The following is a 12592-nucleotide window of genomic DNA, read 5'->3' on the forward strand; positions in this document are numbered from 1 at the left end:
ATTTTATAAGCTAGTTACTTTTCTCCCAGCTCATCATAAGTCATTTGACTCAGGTTACTACTTTCAGAGATAACAGTAACCTAATACCAGGGCATCTTGGCTAGTTTCACAAGCCATTTTTAGTTTGTTTTAGATTAGTTTCATGTATTTCTTAGGCAATAAGTAAGTATTTAGATGAGAATTTCATGCACACCTTGATTCATGCAAACTTGGTTATTTATGTGCTTTTCATAAGATTTTATGCAACTTATGTTTGATGATTTAATGATGCAAAGATCTTGTGAATTATAGCAAACTTTGATGCAAATGTTTGGTTGATGATAGGTGGAAAGGAAGCTAAGAAAAGGAAAGGCAAATAGGCAAAAAGAAGGCCATAAAAGGAGGCAAAGGGAAGCAACGTTGGAGCCAAAGTTGGTGCTCCAACGTTGCTGGAAACGTCGCTCCCCACAGCCTGAAGGGGTAAACTTCCAACAAGAAAAACATGAGCTACAGAGCTCCAAATGAGGTGAATTCAAAAGCATTGGAAGGTAGGAATCGAGAGCTTTCCAAGAATATATGGCACTACATAGTGGACACTAAAATTAAGGGAGAAAACTACCTCGAAAAGTGCATAAACGAACATGGTACCAACCTGTAGTAAGGCCAGCTGACCTCTACATCTTCGATGGAATATAACTCGAGCTGTGGAGCTCCAAATGATGCGCTTCTAACGGAATTGGAAAGTAGACATTCAGAGATTTCCAACAATATATAATAGTATGGGGGTGGACAGCACGTTTGAGCTTCCGAATCTGACAATGTTCCCAACGTTGGTGTGCCAACATTGCCTCCAACGTTGCACACCGACGCCAGCAACCCTATCCCCTTCAAAGGAGTATAACATAAGTTGCAGATGTCCAATTGAGGTAATTCCAGTTGGGTTAGAAAGCTGACATTTAGATCTTTCCAACCATATATAATAGTCTATCGTGGGCATCAAATTGGCAATGTTGACAAGAGGACAAAGTGACATCTCAAGGCTTGATGTGCAACATTCAGATTTGGAATTTGAGAATTTAGCATCCACGTGCACGCGTAGGTGACGCGCACGTGTGGATGTGTGAACGTTGGAGGTCCAACGTTGCCTCTAGCGTCTGTGATAAGATTTCAGAAATGGGAGTTGGGAATTTTGTGTCGACGCGTACACGTGAACATACTTTTTCAGCCCAACCACACGCACGCGTGAAATAGCAAATTTGACCATTCACGCGTATGCGTAGGTCACGCGTATGCGTGAATAGAAAAACGTTGGCCCTCCAACATTGAGTCAAACACCAATGACAGCAAGCAAAACTAAATTTTCAAAGTGGCATTTGATTCAACGTTTGCCCTCAAATGTGATCACCAACGTTAAGGCCAATTCAATTCCAAATTGCACCTATGCCCAATATGAAAGTGAGTTGCCAATGCCCATCACTGGAGAATTGCTCCTAACTGCTTCAACCAAGGCCCACATCCAAATACTTAATCCAATTGAAGATGAGAAGAGGGTTATAAATAGAAGAATTGTTGAAGATTGAAGGAGCTTTCGGGAGGCCCTGAGGGGCTCTGGGAGTTCAGAATTCTGTTATTTCTCTTCTGCAATTTTTTCCTTTTTAGTTTTATGTATTTTATTTTTCTTTTACTTTCTATCTAGGCTTTAATTTTCATGCACTCTTCTTCTTTGTAAATTGAATTGAGCTATGAACAACTAAACCCCTTTCATTGGGTTAGGGAGCTCTATTGTAATTCAATGGATCAATAGTAGTTTTCATCTTCTTCTTCTATCTTTTCTCTTGATTTTTGTTAGAAAGCTTTCGATCTTAATTCAATTGGATAGTTGTCTTGAGAGAGAAGCTATCCATAATTGGAGTTCTTCGGATCCTTGAGAGAGGGATGAAGAATTCATGCTAGAATTGCTTTCTCACATTGGATTAGATTGGGGGTTGGATGGATATAGTGACATGTAATCCTACCAATACTTTGATCTATGAATTTTTGTGGTATAGTCAGTGACCGAACTTCAACTCTTCCCATGAACAATTAAATCAAGACATTGGACAATTGTTCATGCTTAGAGAGATTGGTGAGCCAAGACATTGGGATCCAATCATCTAAGATTGCCAAGCAATGTCAATGAATGCATTGATTGCGGAAGAGATGAAAATGAATTTGATCTAGAGAATTATACATCTCCTGAACCCAATGATTCTCTATCTCTGATCTACCCATTCTATTTACTTTTTGCTCTTTAATTTCATGCTAAACCCCCATTCCCATTTAATTTTCTGCAATTTAAGCTTCTGTCATTTAATGTCTCGCACTTTAAATTTTGTCATTTAATTTCTTACAATTTAAGTTTCCCGCCAATTTTACTTTCTGTAATCCCAAATCAAAATAATTCTTTGATGGAACACCAAACTTAAAATCCTACATTCACCCTTTGATTTCTAGTTCATAGTTGTTTTCTTAATAAAAGCACATGAGGTTCTCTGCATGTATTCAATCTGTTGCATTAGGCAAGGAACTAAGTTTGGTGTTCACACACCAAATTAAGTTCAGAAATTCACAAGCATACATGCATGCTAACTGTTTTTCAGGTGCTTGGAGAACAAGCAACTTCCAATCATTTTTACAGGAATTCAATCAATCTCTTGGAATGACTATACACCATCATCCAAGGAGACAAAGAAGGATGCAAAAGCTATGGATGATGATAACAAGGAAGAAACAAGAAAACAACAAGAGGTTGTGTTGTACTTAACTGTCTCTGATTTGTAGTGCTTAAATTGAAAGTATGATTTAATCCTGTTCTCATGAACATTCATATTCTCCTTGTTTCTCTTTATTGACGTTTTGGGCTGCTAGTCTAAGTAACTGCTTCATTTTTATCTTGCTTGAATTGTATATTGTGTCCTTGAGCTCAATAAAAAGAAGTTTATAAGAATTTACTGTGAAAGACGAGTGAAATCCAATGTGCAGAATTAAGTCCTAGTGTTGTGGTGGTAATTGCTAGCTAAGTTGATTCATCAATAAGGTACAGGGCTAAGATATCTCTTGAATTATGAGCTTGAAGTGCATTCTATGAGACTCAAATGAATTAATAAAGATCCTAAAAAGAGAAAAAGAGAATGAAAAAGAAAGAAAAGAGCAAATAAATCTAGGCACCAATAGTTTGAACTTTAAGGCATGTGTCTGTGGTGTTTCTGTGCAAGGATATGCTTGGATGAGTAAGTTCTTAGGAGTGCTTTATCACTTGATAACTTGGGTTAACTAACCCGGGATTGTCAACTGAGAGTCCACTATCAAGAGCAACCTTGTCATAAAACATTTAGCAACCCAAAGAGGTGCTAGACACCAAGGTGTAAGGAATGAATAATAAACCATGTGCCTGTGGTGTGTGTGTGCTGAGGAGAGACTTGGGTGATTAAGTCCTTAGGGGTGTTTCAACACCTAGCACCTTGAACCAACTGGTTTGGGAGTGTTGGCTAAAAGCCTATCCTAAAGAGTTGTCTTAACACAGAACACTTAGCTATAGAAAGCAATAAGCTCTAAAGAAGAAAAGAAAACAAAAACAAAGAAGTTAAGGATCAAGAATAAGAGTCTCATAGAAGGCAATAGAGTGAGAGTTCAAGAGCATATGAGAGCCTAGAAACCAACATGAACATGAACCTAAGTTGCCATGCATGAAACCCCATGACCAAGGATTTTAATTCTCTGAATAAGGACTTGTATCTCTTGTATTTTCATGTTTTATCACTTGCTTGAGGACAAGCAAGATTTAAGTTTGGTGTTGTGATGCCAGGACATCTTGGCTAGTTTCACAAGCCATTTTTAGTTTGTTTTAGAGTAGTTTCATGCATTTCTTAGGCAATAAGTAAGTATTTGGATGAGAATTTCATGCACACCTTGATTCATGCAAACTTGGTTATTTATGTGCTTTTCATAAGATTTTATGCAACTTGTGTTTGATGATTTAATGATGCAAAGATCTTGTAAATTATAGCAAACTTTGATGCAAATATTTGGTTGATGATAGGTGGAAAGGAAGCTAAGAAAAGGGAAGGCAAAGAGGCAACAAGAAGGCCATGAAAGGAGGCAAAGGGAAGCAACGTTGGAGCCAAAGTTGGTGCTCCAACGTTGCTGGAAATGTCGCTCCCCACAGCCTGAAGGGGTATACTTCCAACAAGAATAACTTAAGATACAGAGCTCCAAATGAGGTGATTCCAAAAGCATTGGAAGGTAGGAATCGAGAGCTTTCCAAGCATATATGGCACTACATGGTGGACACTAAAATTGAGGGAAAAAACTGCCCCGAAAAGTGCATAAACGAACATGGTACCAACCTGTAGTAAGGCCAGCTGACCTCTGCACCTTCGATGGAGTATAACTCGAGCTGTGGAGCTCCAAATGATGCGCTTCTAATGACATTGGAAAGTAGACATTTAGAGCTTTCCAAAAATATATAATAGTATGGGATGGACAATACGTCTGAGCTTCGAAATCTGGAAATGTTCCCAACGTTGGTGTGCCAACGTTGCCTCCAACGTTGCACACCGATGCCAGCGACCCTGTCCCCTTCAAAGGAGTATAGCATGAGTTGCAGATGTCCAATTGAGGTGATTTCAGCTGGGTTAGAAATCTGACATTCAGATCTTTTCAACCATATATAATAGTCTATAGTGAACATCAAATTGGAAACGTTGACAAGAGGACAAAATGACGTCTCAAGGCTTGATGTGCAACATTCAGATTTGGAATTTGAGAATTTAGCATCCACGCGCACGCGTAGGTGACGCGCACGTGTGGATGTGCGAAAGTTGGAGGTCCAACGTTTCCTCAAACGCTGCCTCCAACGTCCGTGATAAGATTTCAGAAATGGGAGTTGGGAATTTTGTGTCGACGCGTACGCGTCAATGACGCGTACGCATGAACATACCTTTTCAGCCCAACCACGCGCACGTGTGAAATGGCAAATTTCACCATTCACACATACGCGTAGGTCACGCGTACACGTGAATAGCAAAACATTGGCCCTCCAACATTGAGTCAAATGCCAATGACAGCATGCAGAACTGAATTTTCAAAGTGGCATTTGATTCAACGTTTGCCCTCAAACGTGATCACCAACGTTAAGGCCAATTCAATTCCAAATTGCACCTATGCCCAATATGAAAGTGAGTTGCCAATGCCCATCACTGAAGAATTGCTCCTAACTGCTTCAACCAAGACCCACATCTAAATACTTGATCCAATTGAAGATGAGAAGAGGGTTATAAATAGAAGAATTATTGAAGATTGAGGGAGCTTTCAGGAGGCCCTGAGGGGCTCTGGGAGTTCAGAATTCTGTTATTTCTCTTCTGCACTTTTTTCCTTTTTAGTTTTATGTATTTTCTTTTTCTTTTACTTTCTATCTAGGCTTTAATTTTCATGCACTCTTCTTCTCTGTAAATTGAATTGAGCTATGAACAACTAAACCCCTTTCATTGGGTTAGGGAGCTCTATTATAATTCAATGGATCAATAGTAGTTTTCATCATCTTCTTCTATCTTTTCTCTTAATTTTTGTTATAAAGCTTTCGGTCTTAATTCAATTGGATAGTTGTCTTGAGAGAGAAGCTATCCATAATTGGAATTCTTCAGATCCTTGAGAGAGGGATGAAGAATTCATGCTAGAATTGCTTTCTCACATTGGATTAGATTGGGGGTTGGATGGATATAGTGACATGTAATCCTACCAATACTTTGATATATGAATTTGTGTGGTATAGTCAGTGACCAAACTTCAACTCTTCCCATGAGCAATTAAATCAAGACATTGGGCAATTGTTCATGCTTAGAGAGATTGGTGAGCCAAGACATTGGGATCCAATCATCTAAGATTGCCAAGCAATGTCAATGAATGCATTGATTGCGGAAGAGATGAAAATGAATTTGATCCAAAGAATTATACATCTCCTGGACCCAATGATTCCCCATCTCTGATCTACCCATTCTATTTACTTTCTGCTCTTTAATTTCATGCTAAACCCCCGTTCCCATTTAATTTCCTACAATTTAAGCTTCTGTCATTTAATTTCTCGCACTTTAAATTTTGTCATTTAATTTCTTGCAATTTAAGTTTCCCACCAATTTTACTTTCTGCAATCCCAAATCAAATTCCGATTTCGCTCAACTAGAACAATTCTTCAATTAACATTGATCAACCAACCAATCCCTGTGGGATTCGACCTCACTCTATAGTGTGTTTTTACTTGATGACAATCCGGTGCACTTGCCGGAGGAAAATTATTGAGAGACAGTTTCCGAGTGAATCATAGCCTTAGTTTACCACTCTTTTATTAGGCTTCTCAAGACTTTTCTCACCAGTACTTGTTCGGAATGAGTAATCCACATAGCATCCAAGCTATTAATGATGATAGAGAACCTCTCAAACATGTCATCAATTGATTCTTCTTCCTTCATAAAAAATATTTCATACTCTTTACTCAGCATGTCAATCATTGTTTCTTTTACTTGTGTGGTACCCTTATGTGTAACTTGGAGCTTATCCCATATTTTCTTTGCTATTTTGCTTCTTGAAATCTTCTGGTATTCCTCAAAGCTGGTTGTACAATTTAGCATCTTAACTGCCTTGGCATTGAGTTCCACTTTTTTCTTATCATCTTCATTCCACTTTGCTTCAAATTTGGGAGTAACAACACCATCAGCACTTGTTTTAGTAGGAATTTGAGGACCATTCATGATTATCTTCCAGAGGTTGTAATCCACAGACTGAACAATGATCTTCATTCTTTCTTTTCAGTATTTGTAATTTTTTTCATTGAAGAATGGAGACCTGTTGCATTGCCCTTCTGTCAGTGTGTAAGCTACTGCATTGGATTCCCATGTTGTTTGCCATCAAGATCTTTTTGCTTATTCACTTAGTATATATAGCTATATAATTCATTTAAATGGTTGAATTTCACATTTTTGTAAATACTCCAAAGATTAGAAGGATACGAGGAAAAACAAGGTGTGCTAAATTTATGCAAGTTGGAAAGAAAGAGAATAGGTGACTTTTTATGGAGGATGATGGATATTAGTGGCTAAGAGAAGGAGGGTTGAATCTTGTCCTATTTTGATTTTTGCTTTCAAACTAGGATTCTGTTAAGATATTTTGAGTAAGAAACAGGAGACACTTTGGTTTTGTCTCTTTATGTGGTAGGAGCCAAAACAGTTATGAGCAAGGTGTATTATAGTGAAGTATAGCTGGATAGAAGAATCAAGAGATACTTTTATTTTGTCTCCTAAAGTGCAAAACCAAAAACAGAGAACAGAAGAAGAAGTAACACGACCACATATCCTAGTTTGGCTACTCAGTGCAATGCAGCCTACGTCCAGTCTCCATCACAACAATGAGAGAATTTCACTATCTTTCAACAAGATTACATTCACCAATTCTCCCTAGGATTCTAACCCATCATATCTAGGACAAATCCAGTTTCTAACCTAAACCAGACTTGACTAGGAACTCACCCTAGATTTTTAACAATAAAGTGCTAATCCAACTTGTAAGAGAATTCCCACATGATCATGACAACAAAATAGAAAAACTTACAAAGAATTTCTGATATAAATATAGAATTTTCTCCAAGTCTAACACTCTTGCATTTTTCCACTCAATGGCTTTTTTATATAATCCTCACTGTATTGCCTTTTTTCATTGAAAATAAAGAAAGTCTGGACTGAAAAAATAAGATATTCAATGAGAACCATGAAGGAGAAGAGGTAATAGCTCTGTAAGCTATAGGAACCCAAATATTGTGCTCTCACTCCTTGTTCCAATCCTTGATCGTTCACTCCTTTAATAGAGGAGTGAAGCTTTCAGGGCTTGAAACTTACTTCAGCACTTGTTTGAATTCTTCTCCCAAAATCAGAAGCAGCAGCAGTGTGACAGAGGAGAAATAGGGTAGAAGCAGTGACCGAATCATACATGCATCCATACCTTCTATCTTCTCTTTCAACTTATTTCATGTTTCTTGTTGAATATGAAGCCTTCATTCTTGCTTTGGCTCTAAGTCAGATTCTTGAATGTTGATTCACAACAGATCTCCATGATCTTCAATATTTTCAACTTTTTACTTCTGTGATTGTAAGAGAGGATTTTTTTTCATCGATCTTTAATGAAACACAAATATGGAATCTTCTTTTTGTGATTTGCCCTTCGGATGTGATCTTTCTTTTTGCCCTAGCCTCTATGACTTACTCTTCTTTGCTTGGATTTAGAAACTTGCTTTTTGTTCTTTCATTTTGCCCTAACTCAGAGCTTTCTCTTTTTCTTACTTTTTCTTCTGAGAAATCACGTGGGTGATGGACAAAGAGAAGAGAGAAATTAGTTTCAATGATACGGTTATGTTCAGATGCAAATGGAAATGAATTACTTAGTTAGCAACTAAGTGAATCGTTGGACTTGGACCACCATTTGGGTTTAAGCTTGTTCTTGGGTTAGATTCTTTCTTTCCTTCTTTTGGCTAGATGCTTAATTTTTGTTTCTTATGGGAAAGATTTGTGATGGTAGCAAATAAATCTCGGGCCATGATTGTGTGTGTGTGGGCCATGATTGTGTGTGTAGACCAGATGCCATTTGGGCTTATTTTATTGTTTCTTGGGCCAGTTTTAATTGAATTTGTTTCTTGCACACTTAGCAATTAAATTAAGCACATAATTGGCTTTTAATCCAATAATAATGTTTAGTCATCATTTTAAAATATTGTTAGTTCTTCAAACTCAATAGAGGACAAGCAGTGGGACCAACTCTAAAAAGAGTGAAGGACTTAACTTACTTTATTGGATCATTGGGAAGGAATAGTAATTTCATAACATTGATATATACTAATTAGAAAGTTGTGCCCCCTCAAAGTCAAAAAACGCATATAGAAATATATTAAGGTAAGTGTTTTCTTGATTTTTGTATATAAATAGATGCAACTATCCTCACTTAAATATGTATGTTTGTATATAAATACCAAGGTTGTGAGAACCAAATCGGTTAATGAACCAGTGGAATAACTGGTTCATAGTTCAGTGGTTCAACCGAAGTTCAATCGAAGTTCAATCATTTTAATTAAATGTAAAATAAAATTATTAAAAATTTAATATATACTTTCAAATATTTAAATTTAATTAATTGTAAGCTAATGAAATTTAAAACTTTTCAATTTCACATAATAAATTATCCATGTATTTCAATAATTTTCTTATTAGCTTTAGCTAAGGCTGTGTATTTCATAAATTGGCACAGCAAGCAAGCTTATCAGTTTTCTCATTCAGAATTTCAACTAAAAACTCTTTTCTAAACACATTCATTCCCATCAAAGTACCATCAATAACTGAGAATATAACCAGAAAAATTAGCAACCAACATATTAGAAATCAAAATCAATATAACAAAACTTAACAATGCAGCACATAAATAATAAACACTTATCTGCCACCCGAAGAAACAACAAACAAACAAGCTTTAAACTTTAACTAATTTGCCAACAACTAATAAATTAACTCAGAATTAGAACAATAGCACAAAAATAACTCAAAAGATTATGAATAATCAACAATAATTAATGCAGAAGTCAGAACAAAACAACAACAATCCAGCCCTGTCAATAACAATGAACAACGAAAAAAAATCAACTCAGAAAACAACAATTAACCCAGAAAAAAATAATCAACAATCAACATATTTGATTCCAAAAAACAACAATTAACTCTTAAAAATGAAACTAAAGAAGTAATGGAGGGATGGAGGCTTACCAATAATGATAGTAAGTGAGCTAGGAGAAAGAGAGAGAGAGAAAGATAACGGAGGCAAAGTAGAAAAACGCCGACGAGAAGCGAATGAGCGTGAGTGAGGGGGATGAGAGAAGTCCACGCCTGAGTTAAGGCATGCCAGTGAGAGCCATAAGCGAACCAAAATTAAAAAAAACAAAAAAATCAGCAACTTAGGTTTGACAATGACAATTGGTTAACAACAAGGACAAAGATAACGACGTTAACAGCTATAAGTAGACCTTCTGGCGACGTCGAGGAGAAAAGGGCCGAGCAGACCTTCGAGAGGTGAAGACGGCAACCACTGGCTATCTCTACCATTTTTTGCCAATTTTTTGCAGGGTGGTTCTGTGCATCAATCGAACCGGCCAAAAAACTTATTCTCAGTTAACCTGATCAAATTGATCAGTCCGATTCGATTTTCAAAACATTGATAGATACATACACCTAAAACTGGTGAGTAGTTTTGGTCTCTGTTATGGATCTGGGGTTGATTAATTAGCTCACTATGAATTCTAATTTCTTTTAACCTTTTAACTTCATTTTGTTATGTGCTCTTTCAAAATCGAAGTTCATTCTTTCAAAAGAAGAAAAAATGTGGGTGATGACTCGTATTCGAGAAGATTAAAAATGTTACAAAACAAAAATCAAGAAAAAACATTTTAACATATTTAACAACATTGAAGATATACTAAAAAAATCGCCCTTCAAATATTTTAAAAGTCTAATTTTAGAAGTTAATTGTATATTGGAATATTCTTTCTTTCAGGTAAATTGTAGAACAAATAATTCTATTTCTTCTTTTGATATTTTTTAAATTTTAGTCATTTTGATGTTTTTGCTTTATTTACATATAACTCTCTTTAATTTTGTTAGATATATACTCTACCTCGTATAAATTCTGAAAATTGTAAAAGGCAACAACATCAGCATCGGCCATATCTATAAGACCCTCCCAAAACATTGTCTTAGATCCAAAAATATTATTATTATAGATTAAAGACAGTTCTTTTTTAATCTGTAGGCAATTATTTTTAAATGTTGTCTCACAGAAAATATTGTAGTGATAGTAAGTATGATATATATGACAAAAGCTAACTTTTTTTTTTATTATATTGACTTTAAATTAATATAATGTAAAATATTTAATAGACATTAGCTAGTCGTGGAAATCCAGTAACTAACCTAGTGGTATGGTGACATATACTCATTTCTCATTTCAACTCCTATATGCAACTAGTATACTACTCACGATTAAGGCTGACATATGGACAAGTTGATTTTTAATTTGTATGATATGATTAATTTTAGTGGACATACATAATTCGATATTAATCTCCAAAATAGATTCAGTTTCGGAACAGCTACTTGACCTAACAAGGAGCCCAACCAAATTTGGGAGAAAGAAGGCGAAGTTTTCTTTTGGAACATCTGACTTTCTTTTTTCAGTCTTACTGATCTCTTTAAAAATGTAAAATATATAAAGAACAAAAGAAAACTAAAAAAAAATAAAAAAATACAAGAAACATCTTGAGAAATAATGGTACATGAATACTCTATCATATGTATGTTTGACGTTAGTATATAATTCATCATACATTATCCTACTAGATTTTTCAGTTGAATTTTATTTTATTTGCTTGTTTGTCAATGAGTTTAAGTTAAGAGTAGTATTATCATGAACAGTATTTATCAAAGAAAAAAAAGATTATTCTGTTTACAATAATATTATATATAATACAAACTCTCCTAAAAATTTTAGTTATAATTTTTATCTTTCACTAAACTTCTCTCTTCATCAAAAAATTCTCTTAGCTTAATTATAAAACAAAATTATGCATTATTTATAGCAGTTGAAATCTTAGAAAGCAGTTTTTTATAATAAATTTTAATAGTATATTTGAGATATTAAATTCCATCAATAATAATGTACCAAAAATATTAACGTCGATCTTTTTTTTAAAGCGTTCAAAACTTTGACATTCTTCCAGGTAGACATCGAACAAGAATGCCATGCATTATATAAATAATTATGATGATAGGATTTCCAAAAGTCATAGGACATGATATAATTATTATTATTGTAAAGGATATTGTACATTGTCAACTATTAAAGAATCTACAAATCTAAATTCCATAATGTGCATAATTACGCAGTTTTCACCAACTTAATTATTATTATTTAAGAATTTTCCAAGCTTTAAGTTAGTGGCATGGATTTATTTGAACATATTCTTGATTGGTTAGTTCAGAGCGACAAATGAAACTGAACTGCCAAGCAAAAAATAAAAATAAGAGAAAAAAATTTACCCAAATGATTCTGCATAATAATAAAGGCTTGAAATAACATAAGAAATAAGTACACGTTAACATTGATTTTATATTAGGGAGCTACTTAGATAAAGATGTCAAAAACGTCTTTTTTAAAGATGCTTTTTAAAAATTAAAATTTAACATATCTAATCAATTAAATTGTATTATTTTTATTAAAATTAGACTGGACAAATCAGTTTAGCAAAAAATTAATAAATTAAATTTTTAAACTGGTATAAATTAATATTTTTTATAAAAAATTACTACAATATCTCTATTATAAAACATAACTAAAATATTCCTATCATATATATATATATATATATAAATTTTGAAAACTTTAAATTCTAACCCTATAACGATAGAGAAGAAAAGGGATAGAATTTAGAATCCTCAAAATTAATATATATAATAAGAGTATTTTAGTCATTTTATATAATAGGGATATTGTGGTC

Source organism: Arachis hypogaea, chromosome 16 (genome assembly GCF_003086295.3).
Source record: "Arachis hypogaea cultivar Tifrunner chromosome 16, arahy.Tifrunner.gnm2.J5K5, whole genome shotgun sequence".
NCBI classification, from domain to species: domain Eukaryota; kingdom Viridiplantae; phylum Streptophyta; class Magnoliopsida; order Fabales; family Fabaceae; genus Arachis; species Arachis hypogaea.